At 40.3% G+C, this 22,591-nt stretch overlaps 1 pseudogene across 1 annotated transcript; it reads left to right on the top strand.

The window, feature by feature from the left end:
• The first annotated feature begins 9,868 nt into the window (after positions 1 to 9,868).
• On the top strand, positions 9,869 to 21,427 carry LOC144656635 (uncharacterized; annotated as a pseudogene). The gene is made up of 3 exons (XR_013571339.1): positions 9,869 to 10,120; positions 15,711 to 20,419; positions 20,454 to 21,427. The product of XR_013571339.1 is annotated as an uncharacterized LOC144656635 (transcript).
• The last annotated feature ends 1,164 nt before the right edge of the window (positions 21,428 to 22,591 follow it).

Genomic DNA, 22,591 nt, shown 5'->3' with positions numbered 1-22,591 from the left:
CTAAGCTTCAAAGGCAACTGTGAAATTTTGAAGATAATCTTTCAGGCAAGGAGTATTATCCTCCAGCAAGCCGGAAGGGGAAATATTTATTTTATACTTTGATTTCGTACCACGTGATGCGTTCTGTCTAACTAATGAATGCACGCGAAAGTTATTTGGTGGGTTACAACATGAATTAAAAGCTCATGTTCACATGTTTTCAAACAGCCCCCTTTGTCAATTTCCAGGGTATTTACATGTTTCCAAACAGGCCCCCTTTGTCGATTTCCAGGGTATTTACATGTTTCCAAACAGGCCCCCTTTGTCAATTTCCATGTTTTTTACATGTTTCCAAACAGGCCCCCTTTGTCGATTTCCAGGGTATTTACATGTTTCCAACCAGGCCCCCTTTGTCAATTTCCATGGTTTTTACATGTTTCCAAACAGGCCCCCTTTGTCAATTTCCATGGTTTTTACATGTTTCCAAACAGGCCCCCTTTGTCAATTTCCATGATTTTTACATGTTTCCAAACAGGCCCCCTTTGTCAATTTCCATGGTTTTTACATGTTTCCGAACGGCGCCCCTTTGTCAATTTTCCATGTTCTTTACATGATTTAGTAAAGAAATTTACATGTTTTTTACAAAGAAAGAAACTGTAAAAGTGGTTAATACATTTGACATGTTTTTTACATGTTCTTACAATTAGCTTTGTAATAAAGGACCATGTAAATCACTTTTTACAATACATTTACATGATCCGTTGAAGACTGTAAATTTCATGTAAATTTTGTTTTACAAAACTCCAACATGTAAATTTTAATTTACAAAGAATGTAAATAAGATTTACATTTTGTAAATTGTAATTTACATGTGCATGTAAATTTTCAACTTTTCCAGTGTGTTTGGATAGCCGATGAAACACTGTTTTGAGTGTTTGTTAGAGGCTACTAGTTTTAGCGATTTTTCCGAGTTAGATTTAGCGACCATTTAATTGAGCGAATTTTCAAAAAAAAAAATTTAAAAAAATAGCGATATCTTGTTAACCAGATTTAAATGAGCATATAGCTAAGATGGAAATAAATGTGCAGTAAAAGAAACAACTCACTTGAAATATAACGAACATTTGCATTGCCAGAAAGGATTAAGTTACTGGCATCCATTTTTTAAAGAATTTTCGAAACCGACTATGTTTAATTTTGCTTTCCTTTGGGCTGGTGGTAGGGGAGGGGACGACTATTATATTTGACCGAGATAAATTTTTGCGAGTACTAAACATGCTGAATTTAGCGATTCTCGCCCAACTCGCTAAAATTAGTAGCCGCTAACAATAGTGACCTCAAGGTATATCTCAATCAAACCAAAACTAGGGAGTAAACGGAGAAATAAAATCGTAAAAATCTATGCTAATTAAGACCGGGTGTACAAACCTCCTTCACGGTTGCGATTTTCTTTGATTTAACTTGATGAATTATAAATGAGTTTGAGAACTCTAAACCAGCATACAAGATATCTGTGATTTGGTGAAGCCTTGATTTTTTCATGGGCCAACACGTGGGTTTATTGCGCCGGTTAACCCATGTAAGGTTTTAGTTTTGCTTAAATAGACCATGAAAAAATGTGGCCAATTTGTTTTCGCTTTTGTTAGCATTTTTTTTTTATTTTTTACTACAACAATGAAACGTTACCGGCAAGGCCATCCCAATAAAATGTTTCGTTTCCCATCGCCCCGTCTCTTGTGATGGTGGGTGGGTCGGTCGGGCAAAACTAAGTAAGAAAGCCTGATTATAAAGTCAACTCGAAAACGTGGTCTTTTCGTTCGGTATTCCTTAACAGTCTTTAAATAACGTAGTATCGATGTTTATTAAAGACAAAGACATCATATACCAATTGTTGTTAATAAAACAAGATCGTGTGCTTGTAAATTGAAGTACTTGCTTCTTTGACTAGTGAATCTGGATTTTTTTTTTTTTCATTTCGAAAAAAATGGGTCGGTCGGGCGATGGGAAACGAAACATGTTATTGGGATGGCCCAAATAAGAAGAAACATCAGTGCGAAGTTCGCGCTCGTGATACATTTTCTTTCGTGTTTTCTGCTCAGTTGGGGCTAATGCCCCTGTTAACACTTCACAACTCCCCAGTTTTCCGTTTATTGGAAAAAATCCCGACAATTTTTTTAAACTCACTGTACAAGCACATTGCATATCACCTCTTAAACGGAAACTTGACAAAAGTATCATGTACGCATGAGCACATAAAAGCTGACAACGATAATTGACAGTCATGTCAGTCATTTCTTAGCAATTTTGGGGTTTCTACGTACGACCACGCGCCTTGCACGCGCCCATCAATAGTCACTGATGTTTTCTGATGTAATGTCTACAGTAATTCGAATTAATCTGTTTTGGAAATCTTTCTTTATTTCAACGTGAAAAGAAATTCTTTCAATCTATTCTACTGCAGAAATGACAATTATAAAAAAGATGAAATAAATTAGTGCCAATAGTCCGAAAACATCGCCGATGAAAATAGGTAACTGAATTGTGAGCCACGTCGGCTCACAGAAAATGGTACGCCGTGTCGGTCTTTTATACACAGGTAAATTTAAACTAAAAAAGCATATTTGCGATTCGTAACTGGACTATCGCATTAGCATCCAAGGGTCAAAAATAATATGTTTACTTTTAAGTTGTATAATCATTGGAAAATATAAATAAAATTTCCTGCTTATTTCGTCATTGCGTGACTTTCCAATCAATCCCATGTGATTTAATGTTTGAAGTGGAGCGTCTTGTGATTAACTTCCGGTAAATATAACAGACAAATATGTAACAGTTAAGCAGTATTTTCATCCACCTTAGCACTTCTTTTACACAAGAAAATTGCATTAAGAAGCCTCATCGCCTTGCTCTCCTCGTTTGATTAGCGTGTGTTGCTACAGTCCTTCTTTTCGGTACTATCTGAGATCACTAAGAACCACATGCAAGTTCCATACGATCAGATTGACCAAATGAATATAGACCTTCACCCTGTTTCAAGAAGACAAGATAGAAAGTAAATCTGTTCGGCGGAGAGAGATTTAGCGCAGTTACAGTAAGTTAAACCAAATGGATCGCTAATTGCTAGAGATCAATTACAATGCAGCTCAGATATGGGTCCATCACGTCAGTCCAACCAGAGTCGATCCACCTGCACACTAGCCTCCATAAGTTGAATTTTCTATAATAATAATTATGGAGAATACAGAACAGCTTTATTTGATACGCAGTTTAAAGTAAGGAGGAGGTGAGGGAGGGTTGGTTGTTGGCTTTCTGTTTTTTGTGTGTGTGTTTTTGTTTGTGTTTTTTTTTTTTTCATTTACAGGTGCGAGACAGAGCCAAACAAAAGCCCGAACCAGCAACAGGTTTCCGGGATGAGACCTCTCTAACCTGAGAGAGATCGCATCAAGAGATCAAAAGGAGGTACCAGCAGAAGGAAGTTATCTTCTATCTTTAGTCAGGTTACAACCAAGACGAAACGAGTTTAAAAATTTAGCCTAGAAAAGCAGCGCAACATACAGATGCTTTCTAGAGGTAAGAGGGATTTATGACTTTCATGTTTTTAAGATTTGTGCCTAAATGGCCGTAGATTTTGCTCCTAAAATCAAAAATGCTTCATCAAGCCTATTACGCTATTAACGCGTTACGAATTAAAAACTATACCTCCGGATCCGTTGTCGAAAATCGCGCAATTGATATAAAACAATACAAAAGATTATGCTAAGAACGCCAAGTGAACTACTTCAAGGAGGATTTTCTATAACTTATTTAAAAAAATTCCAAAACTAATTGTTTTCTCTTACTTTTGAAAAATGCTCGTGGAAAACTTTTATCTTTTAATTAGGACTTTGCCTAAGTCTTTGCTAAAACTGTCTAAGTGTGTATTAGCTTGCGGCGAGTATGCAACTAGTGTTAAAGTAAATCAACAGAGTACGTTTCATTGAGTATTAATTAATATTGCAGGGGTAATTTATGCAGCAGTGATTTGACATTTGAGTACTTCCCCGGCTTTAGGCAAAAGGCGATGAATAATTTAGCGACTAAATAATTTTAGTCGCTATATTACATCTAATAGTTTCCGTGTAGTCCTCTTATTCTTCGTGACCGCGTAAAAGTTTACGCAAAAAAGAGTGGAAATTTAGGATTTCGGAAAAAGAACTCTCTCCTCCGCAGAGGCCTCTTTCGTGGGGGAAGGCGAAAAAACACGGGGGGAGGAAGGCGAAAACACGAAAAATGAAATCTCTCCAGGCTCCCCGCGCTTACTTTTCGCGCCCTATGACCCCTATGGGCTCAGCAAAATACTACAAGACTCGTAAAAACATTGAGCTCTTATCAACGGAACAGGAGGTCTGTATGGGAGAATCGTAACCGAGATCGTGAGTACAGACCTCACTGCGCTCGGTGTGTGCGCACTACTGAGGTCAAGATTCTCCCATACAGACCGACTAAGCTCGGTTAAACAAGTAAAATTTTACTTCGCTCGATGAAGCCGAATAGCGGGCAAAAAAAAATGGAAAAAAGGAAGTCGAGATCACTGGGGTATGTTTTCATTTTTTTTTAGCGTCTTTGTATTATCGCTGACGTAAGGATGTTCTCGGTGATGTCATCGGTCAATTCAAGGTAGCTTACTAGTTCCCTGGCTTTTTATGTCAGGTTGGGTAAAAGTCATTTACATCTTACTGAAAGTAATAATTTATTCAAACGCCCAAGTTGTTTGCGATCCACTCAGTAATACTTGTTGAGCTGGAAAAAGAGACGTTGCCCTTATAAAGAAGTATAAAGAAAGCCTAGCTTGAAACACTCGGCAAGGCTTAAAAACAAAATCATCATTATATCGCTCAAAAGTTCTTTCAAAGGTAGGTAATTCCGTATCAGTTCGGGAAATTTTGTGTAGTAACTGAATTATCATAATTGCAGACTTTTATGATCAATAATAATTTTACACGAAATGGATACTTCGGAACCATGCTTCAATTTTTACCTGTTTAGAACATTTTTAGGCTATAAAAAGGGAATGAAACGCTTCTTTTGCTTATACCTTGCTAAATAATTGCCTTAGTTTTCCATATCACAGGTATAGAGACATCGTAAGCAAATATTCCTGAGTCAGTTATCTGATAATATCAGCGAAGATCAAACAGCTCTTTTACAAAAGAAGTTTACCAAAAGCCCCCCAACTCTCCAACGCAAAAATCCTTCCGAAAAGACGCCCTCCCCAATTGGCTTATATTTAGTTATAGCTCTTAAAATAAATATATGAATAAAATCCTTTAATATTTGCATATATATTTAACAATTATTCCACGAGCGCGCGTTGGATATGAGATGGTAGATAGTCAACGAGGCGCGTAGCGCCGAGTTGGCTATAACGATCTCATATCCAACGCGCGCTCGTGGAATAATTGTTTTATTACAAAAAGCCCGAAGAATTGCAATATCTAAGCTGACTCGTCCCCAGTCGTCTTTTGAGTCCGTCTTGAGTCGACTGCTGAACACGGAGGGAATCATGGGAAGGAAGAGAAGAAGCGCCTTTCCTCCTTCCCATCATCCTTCGCGTCTTGCAATTTTCGCATAAGAGACGACTGGGGACGAGTCAGATATCTAAGCTCCCCAGCTGTTTTCGTTGACGCCTATCGGCTACCAGATTGTGGTCAATGGTATATGAGTATGCTATTGCCTGTTAACCAATCAAAACGCAGGAATTGCAGTATATACCATTGCTAGTTTTTAGTAAATTAATATATGAAACTTTTGAATGCAGGGAGCCACACAACGCACAATAAAACCCAGTACTTCTTGTTGCCAGATCTCTTTTTTTTGTTTTAGAAATGCTCGTCACTGCCTGGAGCCCATTGGCTCCTGTCACTGCAATGTGTAGATATAAGTTTTCCGATTGAAGCCCCTAGTAGTGCTTGTTTTGTATTGTACGTCTTTAGCAAATGCTCAAGCGAATGCGAATGCTTATGTTGGGGTTCATATTTTCCAATTCAATCGGGAACAGTGGATGAAGAGCCACTCTGTGGAAATGCTACTGCAAATTCCCATTTACGTTAAAAACAATTACCATTCTTGTATGCACTTAAAATTTTCAGATACAATATCCTGTCGCAAATTTTCATCCGAAAATAGGCCCCTCCCACCTCCCCCGCCAAACTGGCCCTCTGATCCCCACAATGCAAATAAAACCACCCAGGGCTAATTTTCAGAATTTTAAGGTACCGTATTTTCGCAAATAAACGCCCCCGGCGTTTATTTCAAACTTGGCTTCGTGAACCCGGCGTTTATTTGAAGCCGGCGTTTAATCGGGGCCCGGCGTTTATTAACGGACTGCAATTTTCTGCAAATTTTCCTATTGATTCATTGTTACAGATCTTCGAGACCAAGGGGCAGTTTGTCAAGGCGGGACGATTCTTCTCTTCGTTCTGCCCCGAAAAGTGTCCCTGGGTATCCAAAGGTGATTATTTCCCAAAGGTGCACTATTACGGATTGGATAGTTTATGTTGCAGTCGAGATTTGTGACAAACAGAATATATTTACTTGTTAGCTTGACCTCAAATAAACGCCGGGACCTCGAACAAACGCCCCCGGTGTTTATTTAAAAACTAGCAATTTTGACCCGGCGTTTATACGAGGCCGGCGTTAAATCGGGGTCCGGCGTTTAATCGAGAAAATACGTATGTTAAATCATAGAAGGTGTATCTGATATAACCAATAAAAATGAAAAGCCGTTCCTCTCTGTTTACGAAAACAAAAAATAAGTAAAAACACATCCAAGTTACATACCCTGTAAAACGTATGTGAATGCATATACGCATTCAGGTAACTTCAATGTTAAAGTGTTTTGTGTTTACAGCTTTGATTTCCCTTAACTAAATGGACAACGCAACCAGTGGATTGACAGACGGGTGTTGGACTGAACACACCGCAGATTCTACGTTGCGTTTTCAGTTGCTTTCCAACCGTGAAAGTTCAAGTAACCGGCCCACGGGAAGATTGACAGAGGTAATTAAATAGCGTCCTTGTAGGTGCACCCTCCGGCTGACCAAGTTGTATACCACAAAGCCAAACAAGAAGAAAGAACTGTTTTAGAGATGTGATAAGGGAAATTTTATTTACTTTCCAGACAGATTTTTGAGAATGTCATTTATGGCAGGTTATTCTTTCTGATTTTATTTAATTATAACAGGTTATTGATTTAATTAAGCTATAAAGACATCTGGTCCGCCAATCGAGTCTGATTTGCTTCGAGTGACAATTTCATCTTAAAAACAAAGAAACGTGGTAGAATGCACAGAATGCAGAAATAAAACGAACTCGAATATTACAATACATTTAAGTCGTAGCCGAAACAATGATTATGTATGAGCTGAAGGTTTAAATCAACCGTTGGGTTTTCGAACTAGTCTCCGGCCTTTCCAAACCTATTTGAGGTGTAGAAAGTACTGATTCAAGCATCATGGGTAGCACATGTTCAACTGTATTTATTCCTCAGAATGCTAAACCAGCTGCAAGCACTGATACCGCCTTGCCTACAAGTACTTCCGAAGGCTCTACATTGTCTGGAAACTTCCACGTCAATTTGATGGAGGCTGCAGACAACTCACAACCGGCTCGTGCTCCTCCTCCCAGACGAATTCAAAGCCAACCACGCCGTGCCAACGGTAGCAACGCCCAGCTGGATTTTACTGCAGAGTACCTTGCAGAATCATTACGTCAGGCCTCCCTTCCTCCGTGTATGAGCGACTATATTGTTGAGTCATTGGAAACAACGAACAACAGTCTACTTGCAACAGAGCAAGGAGTTACCAGAGCAACTGAAGCTTTATTGCACAGAGCGAGGGAGGAAAGAGCGGTGCGGGAACAACAACTGATCGTATGATTTTAAGCTCTCTAATTTCGATTTTCGAAATTAGATTTTCACTTGCTTTTTTCACCTCTTTCAAGATGACCAGTTTTTTTCTGAGTAGTAAAAAACATAAAAATAGAAAAAAAAAACAAGATTGAAATCCTTTCTTTAAATGATCTAAAATGTCAATAACAACAACAACCATTTTATTTTTCCAAAGATAAATGGAAATAATTATAGCATAAAATAAATTATTTTAAATAGGCAAAAAAACTACTTAGAATAGAAATAAACTAAATGAGCTAGTAGTTACAAAAATTAAATTGCTTTGACTAGGTTGTGCTTGATTATAGAAAGAAGACGAAAAAAAAAAGGCAAGTAATAAGTAGTTAATTATACTGTCATTAGGTGTATACCTTATTCTCACTTAATTGCGCGTGTACTAAATTGCGCGATTTTGAAATTTATACTCGCGAAATATAGGACACGGGAAGTTTAAAATCGCGAAATTTAATATCGTACTGATAATATAAAAATAAGGAAACTCTATGTGTTTTATCATAGTTATTCTAACATGTGTGAGCTTCATGTTCTATCTCCCACTTTATCAGTCGCACTGTTCGAACTGTTCTATGTCGCCTAGTTCCTCAAAATCTCGCTCTTGCAGTCGTAGATGAACCTATCAGGTATTTAGACTATTGAATACCTTATATATATTGTTTTGTTTGCCGGTTTTACGATGACTTTCATATTAATTATGTTGTTACAGTTTCGAGGTCAAAGCTTCAAATTGAAGAATAGATAAAAATCCCGAAATTTAATACACTCAAATTGTACCTTCCTCTCAAAATCGCGAAATTAAGTACTCGCGAAATTTAGTGAGAAGGTAGTAATTTAGAATAAAAAGTAGAAAAAAGGAACTGGAAAAAATGAGTAAAAAAAGAAAAGAAAAGAAAAGAAGAAAAGAAGAAGAAGAAGAAGAAGAAGAAGATTAACAGTACCAGTTAGTGATAGAACCATAATTTGTTTATATGCGTTTAACACCAGCGGACAGAAAATGAAAATTACATAAGATATGATATGTAGTGGAACTCTTGCAAACTTAGTAGTACATGTAGTAAAAATTGTGGCAGAGGGTACGTAACAGATAAAGACAGCATAAACTAGTTTTGTCAAAATCAACTCGGTCTCTGGAAATTGCTTTCTAAGATCACATTTAGCGAGATGTTTTAGCCTTGTTGTAGACAGTACAAAGTTCTCAAGCAGTCCCAGAGCATTTGTGGATAGCCAAAAGAGTCACTGAATGATCAGCAGAAATGTGTTACACGGTCCTCTAAAATGGTCAAAACCAGTGCAATCAATCAATCAATCAATCAATCAATCAATCAATCAATCAATCAATCAATCAATCAATCAATCAATCATTTATTTGCTCCCAAAATGGTAAATGAAAGTTGTATCCTAAAAACAAATTCTCAGTTAATAACGTGGCCAGTACGCTTAGCTTAAAAGCTACTTTACAGGTGCGCTACGAAGTAAAAAAAAAAACAAAATAGAAAAAATAAAAAAAATAAATTAAGGTGTTACAATATTTTGTCTAACTTATAGCAAAATGTAAAAATATTACAATATAATAAAAACAGTAAAATAGTAAAAATTGTGTTAAAAAATTAAAAGTTTAATTGTCACACTTCTCGGTAAGGTTATGATGACGTATAACGACTTGCATGCGTCTCAAAATAAATAGCTGATTACAAGTTATATGCGTGTGTCCTTTTATACCCCTCCATTACTTATTTCTTATTTCATGATTGCTGTCAAATTCGTCGCCTATATTCGGCCCTTTTCACATTAATAGATGTATAAACTGAACGCTTCCATGCAGTTCATCTTGTGATCCTATGGACCAAAAGTCCAGAGTCCACGTTCCAATATTCCAAGGCGTGGCCGGAAGTCTAATAACTTGGCCTGGGTACTAAAGTTGCAAGATCAATCGAAAGTCATGACCGTATTTGCTGATAATTTTGCATGGTTAATTTTCTTCCGCCATATAATTGAACAAACCGCATCAACCATCCACTCGAGTGTTGTATATGTTGAAAAGATTCGGTAAATATTCCATCCAACAAGTTGGAAATCTTGTCACAACTTAGTGATCAATGTGGTAGATGAACTAGGAACGTGAGATCAAAATGGCTTCCAATGTATCTCGTGAACTGTGGATTTCTCGTGTTCATTGATGGATGTAAACATTGTCTGGTGAGTCAAATGTCTCTCTGTTTGGTCGGTAGCAACTAACTGTTTATTTCTACCGTTTATTAGTATCATTAAGTTGTAACCCTTCAACTATTCACCATTAACATTACCTAAATACGCATACTTTTATTGTTAATGCTATGAAATCAATATGTAATACTTTTGCTATGCATGAGTGAGTATATGCTTTTTTTGGATTAATTTTCATTTATAGTCTGTTATGTAATTCAAAAGTACAGAGACACAGGTTAAACATAGTTGTATTTCTGTATGTGATTGTTTTCTCTGTATTTATTCCCTTCACTGAAGCTGCATCAAGTCCCCTGCAATTTTCTGAATGTTTTTACTGCAGCTGTAATAAAACATTCATGTAGACATTTTCACAGTCACTATGCATGACTTAGCCTGAAATTCAGACATCCCTCTGTGCTCGCCTACTCGCCAGAAGGGACGTCTGAACACATCTGGCCCTAATGCCGTCCGGTGACGTCACTACAAAAAAAAAAAAAAGGAGAAGCCACGAGCCAAGCGGTCCACACTGCCGGAGCTTATCCCGGGTTCCGTAGCATTAAGCGGCTAGGAATATTTCTACTCCCCCCTGAATGGGATGCTAGTCCATTGCAGGGTTCCCCCCCCCCCCCCTTCCCGGCCAGGGCTCGAACTCGGACCGCTCGATCCGGATTCCGGCGCACTAAACACTTTGGTTTTAATTCATGCGGAAAAGTTTCTGTCAAGGCCATGAAATTGTGAAAGAAAAATCGCTTCAATAAAGGATTGCAGGGTATAAAATTGTTTTAAAAGTAAACTATTGAAAACTTGAGACAAATGAATGAGATTTTAATCGACTGCAGGCTATATTCTTTTACGGAACCGATTTAATATGAACTGATTTGCTTTATCTAGCGATCAAAATTTAATATGTTACGCAGCGGACAAATACAACACACTCGTGAGTACTTAAATGAATCAATTTAGACGGTTACAGAGGCATCAAGAAACGGAATTTAATACAAAAATATCCTACTTGAACAAGGGCACTGAGTTCAGAAATCACTGGCTCATCGAGGCTGCAGGACATAAGCGTTGAGCGGCTTTGTTGACAAAACAAGAATACGTATCAATTTGGCAAAACACTGCATGTCTAAGCGACGAATGCCGCCAACTTAAAACCTACCGATTTCCATTACTATTCTTCATCTGTCTAGGTAAACTAATAAAGTAATAAACTCAAGGTAAATGACTAATAAATTCATTTCTGGGAAGGTGAACTCTTTCGAACTCTTTTCAAACGTTTTCAAATTACAATCCTGGCGTGGTAAAATTCAGTCATAATTTCACATAATTATGCAAATAATTTTAAAATCAACCAATCAAAATCACTACCCGGTTTTCGGGTAGTGACGTCACCGGACGGCATTAAGGCCAGATGTGTTCAGACGTCTCTTCCGGCGAGTAGGCGAGCACAGAGGGATGTCTGAAATTCAGGCTATGCATGACTCAGGGATCAAAATAATTTTTGGACAGTTGCCGGGCATGTTGACCAGCCAAACAGATTTTAGAAAGACCTGCTATTTCTTCACTGTTTTGTGGGACAGGGACGTGGGGACTGGGACATGAGGACACGTGTTTGGGACGCGGAGACGCATGGCCTGGGACTCAAGGACTTGAACTCGGGGACGTGGGACATGAGGACGTGGGACATGAGGATGTGGGACTCAGGGATGTTAGGCTCGGGGACAGGGACATGGGGACGCAAAATTGGAAAGGTGGGGACGTGGGGATGCCAGGACGTGATAAACAACAAGAACCAGTTTTTGTGTTGAATGTGTAAAATACTGTTTCTGGAGGTGTCAAAAAAGAAAGAAACATGTGACAGTTGATTTTGGAGTAAATGTGAACGATTTTGGTCAAGTGGCTTTGGTTGTCAAACCAAAAAGTTGAACACATGTCATCACATTCCTGAACATTTCACCCGCCAAGTTGAACTGTGGCGTTTTCTTTCAATGGCAACATTTGGGTAAACGAAAGTCAATCAAAGAAAGCTTTCGAAGCAGTGTTTCGACTCTTGCAACGTAATGACATGATGACAAAACAGGTTCTGATTCAGTATTTAAGGTTTTTTTTTTTTTTTTTTTTTTAAATTAATACTTTATTGACACTCAAAATAATACAAACAGAGTATATAACAGTTTTAAATAACATCAATGTTAGCAAAAATAAACTTAAATACACATAGAACAAGGAAAAAAAAGATACAACATAGGAAACGATTGAAAAGCGGTTATTTTAAATATATATTAATGTATCGGCTAAAAGGAAAGCAGCAGAAAGCAGCAGAATATAAAGTATTTAACGACAAGTGTAGCGTAATTTAGGAGATCTTTGTACTTAGTGTTGTTGTGCCAACCGTATAGTATATTACGTTCATTGAGTTCGAAAGTCTGATTAGTTTTTTCACACCACCAAACTTAAGGTTTAAGTATTTAAGGTTTTGATTGGTTATCAAATTTCTTCTGAGGGAATGTCAAGAACTTATGCACGAGCAATCACGAAGTTGAATTTGTAATAAAATATAATAAATTTTATCCCATGGCCACAACTCTTTAAACTGTTTTTAACTTGCGCAAATTAAACCCTTGTGTAGATCAGTTATCAAAAGAGCTTTGCTTTGCTGACCGTTGCTATAAATCACAAAAATAAAAGGTACAGCGAGCCGGAAACATGTTGACATAGCATAGTCTGCCTGTGTCAGCTTCGTAAAAGATCGCTTTAAACTATTCAGTCACATCCTAGGCCTGTTCACAAATGCAGATGACATGAAATTGAAGTCTTGGTCTCACAAAAATCTTAAAGTGTCCTTACTGTAGAAGAAAAAATTAAATTTGACCAGATTTGTGTCTGGATAGAATTAATTTACTTGGTAGATGAAACGCTCAGGAATTTGACGACGTGCGTTTACCTTTTTGGTTTGACAAGCAAATAAAAAAAATAAACTGCAACGTGTATCTTTCTTTTGGACACCTCCAAAAATTGTATTAAATTACACATCCAACACAAAAACTGGTTATGTTTGTTTATCATGTCCCCGTGTTTGTTTATCACGCCCCCACGTTCCGCATCCCAAACACGTGTCCTCGTGTCCCAGTCCCCACGTCCCCATCCCACTTTTAGTCACAGCCGTTTTGGCTGCAATTTCTTGAATAAGATGGTATCAAAAATGTTATTTATTTTTGATCATGGGTTATCATTTTAAAAGCCATGTACATGACTGGTCAAAATGACCGGCAAACCAAAACTTTGTTTGAACAAATTGTCATCTTGACCGGACATTGTCCATTGACTGGCTATTATTTTGAACCCTCTGACTCAAAGGCATCTTTGCCAACACTCCCAGTTTATCTGGGAGTCTCCCTGATACAGACTCACAGATCACCACTGAAATTCCCTGGACACAAAGAAATGTGCTGAAAGATGTGTTTTCACGCGGATTTAAGGCAATTCCGAGGCAAAAATTTTGGACTGAATACAGTCAACTCTCGCCTTACGGACACCCCGCTATTGCGGACACTCCCTATTATGGACAAAATCCAGATCCCCGACAAAAGAGGTTTGACTGGAAATGACCCCCATTATTTCGGCCTCTCACTATAACGGACACTAAATGATGTCCCAAGCATGTCCGCTACAGTGGGAGTTGACTGTATGGGTAAAATCTATTTTTTACGATAAGGAGGGGAATCCCATATAAAAGAGATATGGATGCTTATTGTCTCGCCTAGGGGTGTAAATTATAGATTTTGATCGCACTTGGGGGGTTCAGGACAGAATACCAATATGTTTAGCCATCAAGGGTATTGCACATGAAAAAATAAAAGATGCAATCATCGAGAGGCATGGTGGCCCAGTGGTTAACGTGCCAGACTCCAGATTGAGTGGTCCGGGTTTGAGGCCTGGCCAGGGCATCGTGTTGTGTTCTTGGGCAAGAAACTTTACTCTGACTCATAGTACCTCACTCCACCCGGTGTATAAATGGGTACTGGGAATTTACTGTTGGGGTTAACCCTGCAATGGACTAGCATCCCACTAAGCGAGGAGTAGAAATACTCCCAGCCGCTTAATGCTACAGAAACCAGGATAAGCTCTGGTCCTGGTGGTCTACTAGGCTCAACAACAGGGTTTACCTTACCTTACCAAGTCTAGACTGAGCTAGCCTCCCACACAGTCGTTATAAGTGGGGAGGAGTGAAACACAATCGCCCCTAAGAACGACTGCGTGGGAGGCTAAGACTGAGCAGGCATGACAATGGTTTCTGTTAGGCATTGAGAAAAGCTTCAGCCATGTTCTGATTGGCCTCTTTTTAGAGTTTGAGAACGCAACAATTTAATAGATGATTTGTTCCGGACACTGGGGTGGCGAAGACTCTATTATCAAAGATTGGAACAGAAGTCTATCCTAATGTATAAAACATTACATGGTATGACTCCTGATTATCTGAGATCAAGATTCGTGTATCATGACGATGTCAATGCTTATCGTTTAAGGAATACCGAAAACAAATTAGTTCTTCCACAACCTCGAACTGATTATCTCAAGTAAAGTTTTTCGTACAGCGGAGCTCAGTTGTGGAACAACTTACCTGTAGACCTAAGACAAGCATCTTCACTGGCCGATTTCAAACCTCAATTAGTCGGCACAGTTTAAAGTAATATCTAAATTTTAAGTAAATTTTAGACACGGCCTCCATAAAAGGCAGACTTTTCTTTTGTTATTTTGAATTTGTTGTTATTAAATTTTTGTAGTTAGTTAGATAGGTAGATAGTCCAGTAACTTAATTGACTGATGGAAAAACCGTGTATAAATAAAGTTATCTCATCTTATCTTATCTTATCTTGCTCAGCAAGCATCCCTGTCCCCCCCCCCATAGTGTTTTTACTCTGCTTGGGGATCAAGTAGAAAAACCTTCTCAATTTTTTAGGTGACATCTCTGCAAAGGTGGTGCAATAAAAATACTTATTGACTGTGTTAAGGTGGTCCAGATGAGATAATTTGGCTTTCATTCATTATTCATAGTACATTGATGTTCACTGTACTTAGTTGGTGTGTCATGATCTCAATCCAAGTATGCTCCTGTCCAAGAGGAAAATACAGGAAAAAATACAGGAAATACAGGCAAAGATTGGCCTAATTTCTTGCACTAAAAGGCCTGGACCTAGAATGGGTGTGGGCCGTTTCTTTGTCATCAGAGGGGGCGGGGTGGTGTGCAAGGGGGGGGGGGGGGGAGGAAGGGAAAAAGAGGCAAAATGTTTGTATTTGTGTAAAACAGTCAAAGCATAAAGATGAAATGATGCTTACTTCTCCATAGTCGGTATTTACCCCTCTCTAGACGCTTATTGCTACTGAAACCGGTATACGCTCCAGCCTGATGGGCCACTGGGCTCTCATGCAGACTTAACCTTTGCCTTATCCCCAAGGAGCTCCCATGGGGATGGGGGCTGGGAGGGTTGGTTCGGGTGAGGGTGAGGGTGGGGTAAGAATGACTGTAGGAGAAATATTATCACGATTTTCTTCAACGCTTTTTTTCTTTATTCTCTAGGTACAATGCTATGAACGAGGAAGACCTTCAAAATGAGAACCGTCAAATGTGTTCTGGTGGGAGACGAAAATGTCGACAAACGGGAATTGTTCCTAAAATACGTGGCGTTATTGAATTCTGAGGCCGAAACTGCAACAGAAACAAAAGTACATGAAGATGCTCACACGACTAACTTCCGCAGCAAGGCGAAGAGCCGACCGATGTTTTTGAAAATGGAGAACTTCTTCGCGATGAAAGCGAAGAAGAAGCTGAGGGAGACGTCAGTCCGAGCAATCATCCAAATTTCCGAGTCATTCATCATCGCGATTCCGAGAAGGGAAGTATGTCCAGCGTAGACTCGCACCAGGACTCTCTCCACCAGTGGTCTGGCGCGGTTACCGTAGGAGGCAAGCATTACTTTTTGGACCTCCGCGACGCGCATTGCCAGGAAGCCTTCGACAATATCCGACCCGAGGTTTACACTGACACAGATGTTTTTCTTGTGTGTTTCTCTGTGGTCCGCTCACCCTCGTGGGAAAATGCGTTGAATAAATGGATACCTGAAATTCAGCATCATCGCCCGGTTACCCCGTTCATTTTGGTAGGCACTCAGACCGAATGGCGCGAACTGTGGGACGAGAGGACACGTCGAAAAAACCGGTTTTTGCGGTCACAGGAACCGGTTATGCGCAGCAAGTGGGCGCTGTTAAGTATTTAGAATTCGCTACTGCAGACAATGAGGTTAAAGAGATTTTTCACGCGGCTGTTTCGGTGAGTGTGATGGATCGAATGGGACTTTCTACATGTCATCCCGAATTTGACAGAGATGGGCTTGACTTTGCTTCACCGAGCTGCAAAACTCAATCATATTCCTTCTCTGGAAGCTCTCGTGGACTCCATCGATGTGAATGCCAAGGACAGAGAGTTGCAAAGTGCGTTGGACATAGCGGTGAAAGAAAACAATTTGAATGCAATACGGTTTCTTTTAGAAAGTGGTTGCGAATTGCCGAACCCACCCGACGCTTGGAAGAAATGTTGCGAGTTCTGGGTCAGTGACGAAGGTGAGGATTCTGAGCGCTTCGTAAATAGCGACGTCACCGAATTCACCCGACAATTGACATTCTTTTACACGACCGCATCGCCCCGCCCACTTGCAAAACTTCTTCTGATTGGTCAAAACGGAACGGATGTGGCGAGGTTTGTAAACGAGACAGTTCCCATCTTGCCGGTAAAATCGCTCACTATTGTAAATTCAGAGGGACCGGTTCTGCTCGACTTTTCGCGCGTTCAGTCTTGCCTAGAGTCTTTAACGATAACAAACTGTGATTTCGGTTCTTCGGAGCTTCCAGGTACTCTGTACTCAGTGACCAGTATAAAAAGTTTGAGTGTGGTGAAATCAGGAGTATCACGGCTATCCGAACAGCTTGGAGAGCTGAAAAGTCTACAGCGTCTGCGTTTGAGCGGTAACAAGATTCGGAAACTCCCTGACACGATTTCCCGATTGCAGAAGTTGAAGTTTGCGCATTGTGATCGGAATGCACTTGATAATCTGCCCGATACCCTCGGCTGCGTAGGATCGCTAGAGAGTCTTGACTTGACTCATAACAAACTGGAGAAGTTGTCGGCATCGCTTGGCCTACTGACCAACTTGCGAAATCTTTGGTTCGCGAGAAATCGTCTGAAATTTCCGCCAGCTCACATCCTCAACAGGGGAACCGAGAGTATTTTGGAGTTCCTTAGTGATTTCTTAGACGACCCTGTCGCTAACATTCAAATCAAAATGACGCTCGTTGGAGGAAGCGAGGTCGGTAAAACCGCGCTGGTGAAGGCTCTGAGCCACACCAAAGACTGGCGAATGAACGGAGTTGGTCCGGTTCCCAAGACTGAAGGTGTAGAGATCTCCACCATGGATCTGATGCATTCCAAACTGAAAGTTTTCGACTTAGCAGGAGACGAAGCCTTGTTCAGCTCGCATCACTTCTTCTTGTCAGAGAACACTCTCTACCAAGTTGTTTTTGACATGAGCACGTACACGGTCAGCAAGACTTCCTTATCAATTTATCAGCTTGGAAGGTTGGAACTTTGGCTGCAAGTCATCTTCTCCAGAGCTCCAAACTCTCATGTGCTTATCGTCGGTACACACGCCGACGACCCGAAAGTTACCGACGAGATCCGAACGCGTATTCGTGAAGATATCGAGACGCTCTTAAGCAAATATCGTCGTGAGCACAGGCGCCAGTTTGAAGGGGAAGCTGTACCTCAGTGTGGCCTTTGCGAAGGGACCCATATCTGTGAGGGCTCGGCTACTGGCTCATCATTCTACGTGCAGGAACACGTGGCCCCGCATGTTCCTGGTCCCGTCCCAGAGCCCTGTATTCCTCACGTAGTCGGTTACTATGAAGTTAGCTGCCAGGGCCAGTTTCCCAAGAACTTCCTCAGTTCTAAGAATCGGAGCATGCAGAAGTTCAAGGTGGGAGTGGGTTCCAGTGCGCACATTCTCCTCAACACGAAAGTCAGTTCCCGAATCCCGCAGAAGTGCTTGTACGTGCGGGACAGAATACACGAGATGTGTAACGCGGAGAGTGAATTAAAGAACTGGCCGCTTCTTACTTACGACAGACTGCGCGAGATCGCGAACGGCTGCGGGGTGAAGCAAGACTTCAAGCTCAAGGCTCTGATGACGTATTTTCATTCCCAAGGAGAAATTCTCTGGTACGAAGACATGCCAGACATTGGTGATGTGATCTTTATTGATCCTTCTTGGCTCTCCAAACAGATGTATCTTCTTGTCGGTGCGCGTTCTGGTGCGAGTTCTGGATTAGATGGAATATTACGGATCGACAACCTGGCAAAGACTTGGCCCGACGTGCCCGAAAGACAGCGGTTTTCCATGCTGACTTTGTTCAGAAATCTCGGTTTGTGCTTTCCTCTGTCAGAAACTGAAGACCTTGTTCCTTTCCAGCTTCCCATTGGTCGACCGGACAAGGACACGTGGCCGAAGCAGCCTGCAGATGACCAGCGGCAGTTGAGCTGCGAGTTTCACTTCAGTTTCCTGCCGCCAACTTTCTTCAGCGACCTTACAATCGCCATTAACAGGCGCAATCTACCGAACAGCATCGAGGTAGAACCAACGTTCTACCGCTTCTGCATGGTCTTTGCGACAACGTCGATGGCCAGAATCGGTTGCTCGCTTCACTGTAAGGAAATGTCGGCACATCCATTAGCAGAGAACCTGGACGTGCACCGGGTTAGCATTGAAGGCGTCCCGTATGAGAACAAGTTGAAGGTGATCATACGAGGGCCGTTCCCTTGCTGTGTTCTTCCCGATGTGAGGGCTGCGATCAAGATGGTAGTCGATACTCGCTATCCCGGAATACGCTACATTAAACGAATTGTATGCCCCGCTTGCGTACTCGCCTCGTTCAAGAATCCAGCCCTTCTAAAGGAACTTGTCAAAGAGGGCCACAACTGTTGTTCGTGGGGTCATGTTTTGGGGACAGAGGCCGCAATCATGGCTGGCGTTTTGCCTGGCACCCGGCTCCCTCCAGAACTACCAATGAAAAGCGTTGTAAGGTCGGGGGTGTTTTTCGGCGAGGCTGGTCAAATCCTGGATGACTGCTTCTGCCCGAGGCTTCTCGCGGTGTTTCCGATTGGCTTTCAAAGCGCACCGTTCAAGAAGCGCCTACGTGTCAACTCACCAATTAAAGATGGCTTCTCCGTGCACTTCTTATGCGAATGTCCCGGATATTGGCATTTAACTGAGGGTCCAGGTTTCCGCATCCCAGACATCCGAGCGTTCCTGGAAGTCTTTGGAGCGCGCGCCTGCAAGCTCCTGAAACTCGCTTTCATGCTGCGAGAGGATGACACTCAGGACAGCTCAAGTGGGTCACACGTTCCAGTCAAGATCGTCTTGGGTGAGGCGAAATTTCGTGACATTCTTATCACTGATATCCAAGACCTGCTCGAACACTACTTTGTGGAATTTCCTGAACTTAGGAACAGCTACATGGGTTTCATGCAAGAGGATTTAGACTACATTCAGAGTAATGAGGGACTAAGCCGCGGAAAGATGTGTAAACTGTTGGAGATTTCACCTGACTGGTGGAGGTTGGGTCCGCTTGTTTGCACGTACAACAACAGGACAAATGAACACCTCTGGCTGTGTGAAAAACATGCGGTATAAGAGGTCACGCTATTTCAGGTGCTTTTGTTACGCTAGGTCACGTTAATTTTAGGTGATTCTGTCACAAAACGTCATGCTTTTTAATTTTTGTCACGCTAGGTCACGCCATTTCAGGCGATTAAGCGATTCTATTGCATACAGAATTCGGTTCGCTAATCTTGGATTAGTGCGCCATATAGATCCTGCGGACAGGAGTGAGAAAAGACAGTAGTTTGTGAGACCGTTAGTTTAGATTTTTTTTTAAATGCGGGAATTATAGTTAGACGTAATATGGTCGTTTTCGACCCATTTCCCTCATCCGGGTAAAGGTCAAGAATGAATATGTATAAAAATTTATGGCTAAGTTTCCAAAACGAGGTTTTGACGGCGACTGTATTTAACCATAGTTAATAGAGGAAAATGGTTAGGAAGCCCGCCAGATGATCAAAGGAACAAACAAAGAAGCCAAGCTTAATGTTGGAAGGTCCACGACCCTTCACATCTTTTGTTTTACGCTCATAAACAACACATGAATAACGTAACTACGTATTGTAATTTGTCACGTTTTGTGCAGCTGCAAGACTTGAAGGGTGTGTGGTCAGAACTGTGGTCAACCCCTAAATTAACAAAGAACTTTGCCGGACTTCCTAAACATTTCCCTCTATGATTTAACAGAATAGGAACGTGTTAGATTCTTTCACGACAACACTTTTTTAACACCATAATACCATTGAATTTCACCACAGGTCGCCTAGAAAGCTCAGGGAGACTTTGTATTTGATAAAAACACAGGTTTTGTACAGTAGTCACACGATAAATAACCACAAGGAATTAAGTTTTCATTTGTATAGCTTACGCTTCATAAGTAATTCATTCGGGGGACGAGTCTTATTTCGGAAACTCCTCGTGTAACCCGAAGCGTTTCAGAAATGCACGAGCTTGCAGCCACTGCTGAAGTCTGCGGGCTCAGGCAATTCGCAAAGGCGGGAATCTGACCGAAACAAGTACTCGTCCCTCCCACCCCCTCCCCCCCCCCAATTGAATCATGTCAAGAATATGTCAAAAATGACGTTGTTTCGTCAATTGTAGGTGTAACATATATTTTTTTAAATTGAAAATTGCAGAGTGGATGAAAAAGTTTGAGCTCATTTAAGCGGAGTTCGATTTGTGATTTATTGCTGTTTTGTAAAAGAATTTTTTTTTTTTATGGTTGCCTTATGAATTTTTTAGTTAATGTAAAATTGTGGGAGAAACAATGTATTGCAACATTTTGATGATATTTTCTAAGATACTCTGGTGTCTCTTATCCTTTGCTTTGTAGTAGAATAGGCTCCGCCCTAGGCAGAAATTCAGACGTCCCTCTCTGGTCGCCTGCTTCTCGCTAGCTCCAGCCGGGACTTTATTCAATAGACCACTTTCGTATTCTTGGTATTGGACTGGAACTAGCTTGCAATGGAGGTTAATGTGGAAATATTTTCAAATGTAAATGACATGAGGCTCTCAGTTAATGATATTCTTCCCGCATTGGCCTCAACTGGAAGCTAGTTCCAGTCCAATACCGAAAATACGAAAAAGTTCTATTAAAAAAATTTTTTTTTTTTTTTTTTTTTTTTTTTTTTTTTTTTTTTTTTTTTTTTTAAAAAAAAAAAAAAAAAAAAAAAAAAAAAAAATACACCCCAATTTTTTAAAAAAAAAAAAACCGCCGAAACCCCAAAAAAAAACAATTTTAAAAAAAAAAAAAAGGAAAACCAAAAACGCGGATTTTCAATAAAACACACTGAGTTTCTACTAATCCCTGTTATGCATGACGTCACTTGACTGACAGGGAACGCTCAGGGGCAGGACTGGATCCTAGTAATTACCAACAACAGGCCTCAGTAATAAAGCGATTTTCGATTGACCATTGAGACTGGCTATCGGCTTGGTTCTTGCTTTGCTTGTGTTGTGCTGTTTTTAACAAATTCAAAATATTGGTTATGCTTGTTTCCTGCGATAACAGTGTGAACCAGAAAACCGTGAACAGTAAAGTTCTGCAGAAAACCATCGAATGATAGCTCAAATTGCAAGAAATATAAACGAATGGACAGAAATAGAGCCAGCAGGTTATTTTTCGAAATAATTTGTCAACTTTTTCCTCTACTTTCTTTTTTAAAGTACGATGAAAGTGTTCACGGTTTTATTGTTCTCACTGTAATAGAACCGCGTCGGTTGCAAATATTTGCCTTCATTTCTATCCCGTTATTTCTCTTTTCTGCGTTCGTTTTCATGAATGGCCAAACACGATAAGTTTCACCACCACTAGTTTAGGTCAGTAAGCCTTTGCACTCCGCTTCCTTTCATCCCCCAAATTTTCTCAATATGAGAAAAAGACCAGCATAAAAAAATCGTTGTTTCATCTACTTCAAGCGCTGTTACGAGATCACATGGAAAGACTCCTCCAACAGTTAAAGGAGTGTAAGACAATCTATACAAAAAAAAATTTGCGGATCTAGAAGAAATCAAAAAAATTATAAAGTGACCGGTAAGATAAATGTTTTTAAATCAGCGAGTGAAAACCTAATCTTTAGAAACCTGTTGGGCTAAAAATGTACTTTCAGGAGAGTCTTAATGGGATTGTTAACGATTAATTTCGTTCAGTTACGGTTAACATTAGTGTTAAAAATTTACTTCCATTGTTTAATAAATTAACCCCCCTAATTAATTTCAAATGTTGTATTGATGAGTTGTGTTCTTCCTCGAC

This window comes from Oculina patagonica, chromosome 6 (genome assembly GCF_052425735.1).
Source record: "Oculina patagonica isolate OP01 chromosome 6, crgOcupat, whole genome shotgun sequence".
In the NCBI taxonomy this organism is placed as follows: Eukaryota; Metazoa; Cnidaria; class Anthozoa; order Scleractinia; family Oculinidae; genus Oculina; species Oculina patagonica.
The sequence above is the reverse complement of the archived record's forward strand: the minus strand, read 5'-3'. Positions and strand labels throughout refer to the sequence as shown.